General features: G+C 24.0%; 1 protein-coding gene across 1 annotated transcript in view; it reads left to right on the top strand.

The window, feature by feature from the left end:
* The first annotated feature begins 203 nt into the window (after positions 1-203).
* The window catches only part of LOC111675090 (acid sphingomyelinase-like phosphodiesterase 3b), a 184095-nt gene continuing 174868 nt past the window's right edge, over positions 204-9430 (top strand). The window contains exon 1 of the mRNA XM_046953126.1: positions 204-712. The gene's annotated coding sequence lies outside the window, so the exon portion shown is untranslated. The remainder of the gene's footprint in view (positions 713-9430) is intronic.

Raw genomic sequence — 9430 nt, 5'->3', positions numbered from 1 at the left:
AAGGACATTTACTTCGTGTATCATATGATGTGTTTGTTTGTGGGTTTGTTTATGTGATGATGATGATGATGATGATGAGTAGAGCATAAGAAACAAAAACAATGAAATAGTCAACATTTGTTCGTGAAAAGCTCAAACCTAAAGGCATACGCTTAATAGTAGAGTACTTAACATAATGAAAGGTGAAATTCTAAAATCAGTATAAATCGTGTCGCTTAACAGTAAAGACGGTTGAAGCTGTGCAATTCAAACTGAGAATATTTTGATTAACGTTTAAAAAAAATAAATATTTAACAAAATTATAATCGAAATGGAAATACAATAAAAAATAAATATAATATTTTGTTTTTAAAACAAGTGAATTAAAGAAAAAAATAATTCTAATAATATTGTGAAAATTTTAAATTTTCATAAAAACCTAAAGAGAGAGTATAATTTGGCTTATAATATCGGTCGTTTATGGTCGGTTCATATTGCACTTTTATTACTCAGTTGTACTAAGTCTTGTATAATAATAATACAGCAAACATTTTAGTTCGTATTGTATTTAGTCGGCCGGGCGTAGTGTTTATTATTTAGTTGTGCAAAACCGTTCGCATTTGACTTACCGTTAAAAAACAGATTTCGTGTAACAGCTTCGCAAAATAAAAAAAATATTGTCGTAGTCCTGACGTGCTGTATTCGTATTAGGTTTTTTCTTCATTTTTTTCTTGTATGTGTGTGTATAAAATTTAAGTCTATATTAAATAATAAAAACCTTTTGCAAAAATAAAAAATATTAAAGTGTAAGTTTTGTAAAAAAGAAAAAAACGAAAATACGTAAAACGTAAAGTTTTTCTTTGTTATTCCAAAGTTTTTCACCCACACCATAAGGAATTATTTATGTATCAACCAAATATCAGGCTGTATAATTTATAAACAATTGGGTCACATTATATATTAAAAATTGAAATAAAAATGATAATATCGTCTATTCATGTTATATACAAAAAAATATGTCATTTAAATGCTAATTTTAAATATAAAAAAGTTATTTGATTGATTTTTTGTTTTCTTTTTATTTTCTTATCTACTGTTACAGTTGTTTAAAAAAGTTCTTTTTTATATACCTTAGTTTCTTTTTGGCACAATTTGTCAATGCCGTGGCAAAAGCAACTGACCACTACAAAGTTAACACACAATTGAAGTGTATCATTGTTTACGTTTTACCCCTCCTTTATAAAATCCTAAAGGACCTCTTGTCTAAAAGCCAAAGCCAGTGTATACATTCACGTTGAAAACAGAAAACAAACTATGACAAACGATTGGCAAGTTGCTCTATAGTGCATTCAATAATATTTTGATGGATGGTTGTCCTCAGCCAGTTATGTATGCAGGCACGTGTCTGTTTATGTACATTTAAAACTCTTCTCTTTCTCCTAAAAACACTCAGACACACGCTATACATTTTATACGCATTAAGTAAAATGAAAAAAGTGTCCTTAACAGTTGCCTTAAAGTATGCTATTTTGGTCAACTTAAAGTTTATTTGTTGTTTATTTTATTATTTTTTTTTTTTTTGAAGAATGATTATTAAAGCGTTTTTTTAATTATATAGTATTAGCTTAACCTATAGGAAATCATTATATTTATTTAATAAAATCAAAAAAATGTTCTTCCTGCTAGAAAATTTACGATTATTACAAAAATTTTGATAAATTTATTTTATTTTGATTTCATATTAAATTCAGTTGAATATGAACTTTAAACAGAATTATATTTTATTTTATTTATGTTTTCTTTGTAATATAAATTTAAGAAATTTTGTTTTTAAAACAACAACAGTAACAGTTCGAAAACAACATGTAAGTAAAAGTTATCATAAACCGGATGTATTTAAGACAAATTTCATGATAATTATTAATATTTTATAAAATTGCTAAGAATTAAAGAAAGACCATATTCGTACAGATATCACATTTTCCAGACAAAATTCCTACAATAGACTACACAAAAATTGTTTTGAATGCTAGTAAATTCTATTTAAAGAACATTTTTTAGTTAAAATTGAGATATGATTTTGAAACTTTCAAAATAAAAAAAAAAACAGAATAAACAGTCCAACATCTGACATATTGTGTCGTAATGTATCAGAAATTTTTGGCCATTTTTGAGATTAAACAATGCTCAATCCTTCAGAAACATCTAATATGGTCTCAGGGTTTGCATTTTTTTCAATTTTTGTCCTAAGTTTTGAAATTAACTATGTTTGGAATTTTATATTACTTTACTAAAACTTTTATTTTTAAATATTTAAGAGAAGTTTGTTTGTATTTAATTTTCTATTATAGATTTTCTATTATAGATATTTCTAACCGAAAATTTATGATAAATTACTAAAAATTTCTAGAGAGCGTTATTTAAAACTTTATTAATAAACAGATTAAATTCTCTTTATTTAAATAAGATTCCAAGTCGATCTAGCATAGGAGTGGATCCACGGAAGGGAAGAAAAAGGGAAATTAAAAAAAATCAAACTAAAACTTTTTATACAAAATATAAAAATGAGGAAAAAGGAAATAAGTAAATAAAACTAAATTTTCCCTACAAACACTGAAGCTGGATCCGCCAGTATGTCAGTCTTTCCATCAGAAGGTTGAAAATAATACGCGCCCTAAATTATAAAGTTTTTGGTTTACCCTAAAGGTACTCCTTTTAAATAATTACATATATTTTTTCCTAATTCATCACTAGAAAAATCTAAGTTGTTAGAAAAATGATATGTTGTATAAAATCAGTGAATTTTCTATATTTCAAGATTCGATTAAATCACTGTTGCTTGATTTAAATTCATTTTATATTTTTTTTATTGCCGTATTCACAATAATTTATCAAAGGTTTATAGAATGAAATTTGTATAAAAATTTGTCTTATAAACCTTTGATAAATTTTTATTTATTTTTATTAAAAAAAATTAATTAAATTAACTTTTTGTTTATACTCAGTATATATAAATGCGAAGCGATAACTTTATACAGTTTGTATGAAATAAGAGCAACAAGTATGAGCGCTACAAATATTTATAAAGCAAATACATTTTTTTAGTTAATTGCATTTTAATCATATAAGACTATAATTTTACTTTTAAGTTTTATAGCAGATTTTTTTTATTACTTAATTTCCAATAATTTGATTTTAATTACACAGTTAGGGTATACGTAATATTATTTAAATATTTATTAATCATACGCCCATATGGTCTAAGAAAAAATGCAATTGTATTAATTTTAAAAGTACACTTTATATTCCAATAACATCCGTAATATTTAAAACAATAAAATAATAAAAATTGATTTCCTGCGAGAGGTTTTATATGGCGCTTAGTCAATGGGTAAGATCATAATAAAATTTGATGAAGAGATTTAAATTTATGTGAAAGTAATTAATGACAAATTCGTTTATTACTTTAAGTGTTTGTTTTGGTGAATAATGAACGTTATGTAATTTTCAGATGTGTGTACAGTATATGAAGTAGGGTAATATAAGTAGAAATACATGTACAGTAGGGCAGTCCTAAAATAAATGTTTTTTACAAAAAAAATATTTTTTTGCAAAAAATTGATTCGCATTTTTAAAGTCTTCATAATATTTTCAAAAGAAAGACCTGGTTCTCTAAATGCGAAGAAAACTTTTCATTGAAAACCGAGAAAATATTTAAATATTATTTTATTTTTTTTTTAAAGAATAATACTTTTGTTCTCGTATTATGAAACAGCAGTTAAAAAATTTTTGTTGAATAAACTGAAATATTTTATAGTTTGTTTTAGAATATTAAGTGCATATCATGATATTTCATGGTAAATCTTTTGCTACCATATTGTATTTTTAGCATGTCTGAACTCTTTTAAAAATCTGTTTCTCTTACATTGTCTATATGTTTCAAAGTGAATTGATAGACACTTTGATTAACGAAAAAATTTTTAAAACACATACTCCCACATAAACGTTTATGTATAGTTATATACAAAATATACCAAAAAGTGGATCATACAAAAGAATGATGATGATGGGTAACTGACTGTATCAAAACGGATTTTACTTTACGGTAAAATGAAAAAAAAGAAAATACTAACAGAAAAAAAACGACAAACGGTAAAAAAGGAAACAATACAACACACATTCATATGGACAAAGAGCAACTATTATAAAGCACAAATATATATGAACAGCTACATATTGTATGTATGTACGTTTATATATTGGACATATTTACTTAGTTACATGCTGATATACATATAATTGTACATTTATATACATATGTATGCTACAATGCAATAAATGAATCAATGTACTTTGGATTTCGGTTGTATCGAAACATTACGAACTGTGATAGTGGTAGCAGTAGTAGCACCATCAACAGCAGTAACATGTAACAGCTTAAATATGTACATATTAATGTTGCACTTGTTCTAGTAAAAAAATTAAAAAAGTAACGTAACATACATATAATGGTCCACAATATGTACATTTGTACAATGATAGTTGTCCATACAAGGATTATTTCAGCAAATTACTGCATAAAAACATTTTATATTATTTGTTTTTAATAAACTTTTTCAGAGTTGGACTCTAAATATTAATTTTTAGCAGGCAATTCTAGTTGTATATACATAACATGTTGACATTTTAATAAATAAAACTATTTGTATTAAATATCAAATCAATATTAAATATATTATAAAATACTTATAAATAAAATTGGAAATACATTATATACAAAATGTATTAAAAATATTCCAATTTTTTTTTTCAAATTTATCGACAATTTTCTATAAAAAGCAAAATTTGTATAAAAATTAAATTTATTATAAATATTGAATGATTTTTTTTTTTAAATTTATCAAATATTTTCTATAAAAGTAAATTTTCTATTAAAATGAAAATTTATCAAAAAATTTCCATTAAAAAGAAAACTGATCAAAAATTTATTATTGAAAAGAAAATGTATAAAACATTTTCTTTTAAAAAGAAAATATATCGTTTATGCTATTATATAAAATTTATCAAAAATCTTTTATTAATAAGTAAATTTATTAATTATTTTGTATAAAATGAAATTGTATTAAAAATTTTGTATAAAAAGAAAATTTATCGAAACATTTTTATAAAGAGAAAATTTATTGAAAATTTTTTATTTAAGTGAAAATATTTGTAAATTTTCTATATAAAGAAAATATATTGAACATAAAATACATAGAAAATTTACTTTAAAAATAAATTTATTATTAATACTAAAAGTTTATCGAATATTTTGTGCAAAAAGAAAATTTATCGAATTTTTTGTACTAAAGAAAAATTTATCTATTATTAAAGTGGCCTCCGGTAGGTTAGTGGTTAGTGTTCTAGTCTGGTAGACCGGAGGTGGTGGGTTCGATTCCCACCCGTGGCACTGGTTAAGGAGCGCACAACAGGCCCGATAGAGGCCTAGGTGTATTTCTTCGGATTTGATGTGTATACATCCTCCTTTCAAACTAACTAACTATTTAACTATCTATTATTAAAGAAAATTATAAACAAAACATTTATTAAATATTTTCCACAAAAGAAAATTTATCAAATATTTTCCACATAAGAAAATTTATCAAATATTTTCTACAAAAGAAAATTTATCAAAAATTTTCTTAAAAAAAAAAAAATTGTCAAAAATTGAAAATGAAAAATTATTGAATATTTTCTTTTAAATAAAACACATTTAAAAAATTTTCTATTAAAAGGTTTATCCAAAATTTTTTATAACATAAGAAGTTTAACGATAGAAAAAACAAACGTTCTGTTGAAAAGGAAACATTTGAAAAATTGCTAAAATTACGGAATTTATCAAACATTTTGTAAAAGTATTCTATGAAATGAAAATTTATTGGTAGTTTTGTTTAAGAGAAAATTTATCTAAAATTTTTTATAGTAAATTTTTTTTTCCGCCGAAAAGTCTTGCTTCTTTTCCTTAGTATAGGGCTATTGAGCTGTTTATATAAATATAAACAATTAAAACTAATATATGTTTTTTGACATGGAGAATTTATTTTAAATGTATATACCTTAATTTAAAAGCAACATAGCTTGTCAAATTTCAAGAGAATTCGTACAAACAATTTATTTTCTTATAGAAAATAATGAATATAAAGACATATGTATGAATGTATACACGATTATATGGCTGTCTATTTTTTATGCAATAACAGTAGAAAATAACATATCGTTGCGTATGAATAATATAATATAACTCATACTCAACCAGGCAAAGATATAAATAGTTTGGATTGCATACTTTTAGGCATGTAGTACAAAAACTCAATACTTTTTAGTCTTTTTACAATCAATATAGGTATACATTACTTTTTAATTTTTTTTTTTAATTTGTCAAAAGAAAAAATAAATGCAAATATAAAATGTTGCATTGCTAAGGGTATTGTTGTTGTTGTTGTTATCGTCGTTGTATTCGGTGTACACATTTTATTCGCATGTTGTTGCTGTTCGTTGTTTCTTTGGTGCATAAATAAATGTGCCCCTATGGAAATCAAAGTGTACGTTATAGCTTAATTGGAAAAAATTGTGAAAAAATTAAATCTACAAATATACAAGACCAACAGAAATTTATATACAAATATATGACGGAAAAACGAACGAAAATAAACATATACACATATAAAAAAGGAATTGTAAACAGCGTTTAAATAGGAGCTCATGTGCATATACATATTTTACAAAAATAAACGTGCGGCTATTCAATATATTACAGATGTTAAATATGGATGGCAAATTTTTATATGTAAGTATTTAAAAAAAATATGAATATGTATTAATACATAAAAATGATATACGTATAAAACTAAAATTTAAATATATACACAATTAAGTTGTGGAATTAATTTGTATAACTTTTTTGTTTCAGTTTTGTTAGGTTTTTCGTGAATAACATATTTTTCAGAGGAATAATATATGTACATTAGGGTGGTTCCATATCAGAAGTTGCTTATGTTCCCACGGAAAATGGGAATATAGCTCAATCTTAGATACATATTTGGTGAGTTAGATCACTTCTCAAAGACCAAAGAATGATATCCATATTTCATATCTTTTGGATGAAATACGAAAATGTCATAAAAATTTCAAAAAAGGATATTTTTATTAATTGATCCAACTCACCAAATATATACGCCAAAATATTTTTTTTAAAAAACAGTATTATAAAGTCAATTAAATTTCATTTACATTATATTTTTCCTCTATAGATACAGGGCCACTCTAATGTACATATATTTTTAATAAATTTTTATTTTTATATATATAATAAATTATTATTATTTTTTTGTCATTAATAGATTTGACTTAATTTAACAGATATTTTATTAAAATAAACAATATCAACCAAGCTGTAATTAAAATAAGATAAAGTTTTTTTATAATAGAAAAATTTATCGAAAATTTTCAATAAAAAGGAATATTTTATAAAAAAATCTGTTATAAATAGAAAATATGTATTTCGAAAATTTTGTGAAAAAAAACTGATTAAAATTTTTTGATAATATTTAATAAAATTAAAATTTATAGCCAATTTTGTTTAAAAAGTAAATTCATGGAATTATTTTCTTTTTGTGAGTGAATCACTCATAAAGTGATTAAGAAATTTAATATCTAGTTGTAATTTCTAAGAATTCTAGTATCAGTGATTCCTACAGATCCATTCCAATATGACAATGTTCATAAATGTATTGCAGTATTTTTTTCCACATCACAAGCTTTGCATTCGTTGCAATTCGCTAATCCAATTGAAAAAGTTGTGCTACTACTACTATGTGTTTAATATAGATCAGTTCCATTATATTAACTACTAATATAACCACTGGACTAACATAATTCTTTCCTTTAGTTTGACATACCGCATTATTTTTAAACGTGTAAATAAAGTTCTAAGAATTAAAGAAATATTTTTATTAATTTTCAGGAATTATTGCATAAACTTAGATTTTTTAATAGAAAAACCATTTATCATACCAGAAGTGCCAAATTTGTGGCAAAATTTGTTTACCACTAAAAGCGTTACAGTGAATCTTCAGCTCCATCCAATTGGTTAACGTTAGACCAAAAGTTTTCTAAAAAACTTTATTCCTGTTCATCACATCTAATACGTTTAGAAAAGTTGTTTTTAAACATTTTTAAAAACAAAACTAAAACTTTATGGAAAAATTTAAATTATACCTCATACCTCTATGTATAAAAAAAAAAAAAAATTCGCAACATTTCAAATATATATAAACTTTTTACACAGCACATTTTAAAGGAAAACTCGAAATTCTTAAACAACAATCTACGAAATAAGTGAAAGTTTAAGCACATAAAAACGATTGTTAAAAAACATATGTTACAAATAAAATTTTAATACCAGCAATACCCAGGCATGACTATTAAAATATCCAGAATTGTGGGTTAATAAAATTTATATATTATACAAATTTTGCAAATAGTTTAAATAGGCTGATAATGACTAGAATAAAAGAAAGAATTTGTTTTAAAAAACCATAAAAATAGGCTTAAATTGATTTGAACAGTTTATTTGTGTAGTCTATTTAAATTAATAAAGTTAATACAAAAAGTATTGCCTAATTTAAGGAGCTGTGCGCAAACATATGTAAGTGTTTTAGAAGAAAGAAAAATTTTTAAAGGATGAATGATTTGTAATATAATTTCATGTTTAAACTTAACTTAGTCCTTAGAATAAAATGTAAAAGTTTATTTTAATAAGTTATTCTGAAAAATATATATTGCATATTGTAAGGATCTTTGTTTTTTTTTTTTTTTTTGTTACAGAGATTCTAACTGTTGAATTAACTAAAACTTTACTTATAACGTAGAGTGAAATATAAAAGTTTCATTTTATTAGTCATTCAACTTCTCTAGGTGGTAAACATTTATATTTATTTAAACTTCTTTTTATAGTTTCTTAAGAACAACAGTTAAAATGTCGACAAAGTTTGTTAAGTGGTACTTTTTTTCTTCTAGAAAAATTGCTAGGAATTTTAATGAGTCTTTTAAATAATTATTAAAATTAAAATTTAAAATTTGTGTATTTACTTATTTAAAATTTAAATGTATTAAAGTAATAATTTAATCTTATCTAATTTCAACAGAAATGTTATTTCCACAAAATATGTATTTAAAAATCATAAACATCAATACAAACCCAATAAAGCTTATCCACAATAGCTATGTAGGATATACAATTTTGGTAAATCAGGGACAGACAGTCGATAGTTTTAATGTGAGCACCTGCCGTGTCGGCCTTATCTCACGGTGGTCTTTTTCATCCACTGGGTAGACTTGAGAACGGTCTACCATCGCCCCTTTGTCTTCAATGAAGACGCAGGTGGCAATTTTTGCACATTGGCTATGACCG

Source organism: Lucilia cuprina, chromosome 5 (genome assembly GCF_022045245.1).
Source record: "Lucilia cuprina isolate Lc7/37 chromosome 5, ASM2204524v1, whole genome shotgun sequence".
In the NCBI taxonomy this organism is placed as follows: domain Eukaryota; kingdom Metazoa; phylum Arthropoda; class Insecta; order Diptera; family Calliphoridae; genus Lucilia; species Lucilia cuprina.
The sequence above is the reverse complement of the archived record's forward strand: the minus strand, read 5'-3'. Positions and strand labels throughout refer to the sequence as shown.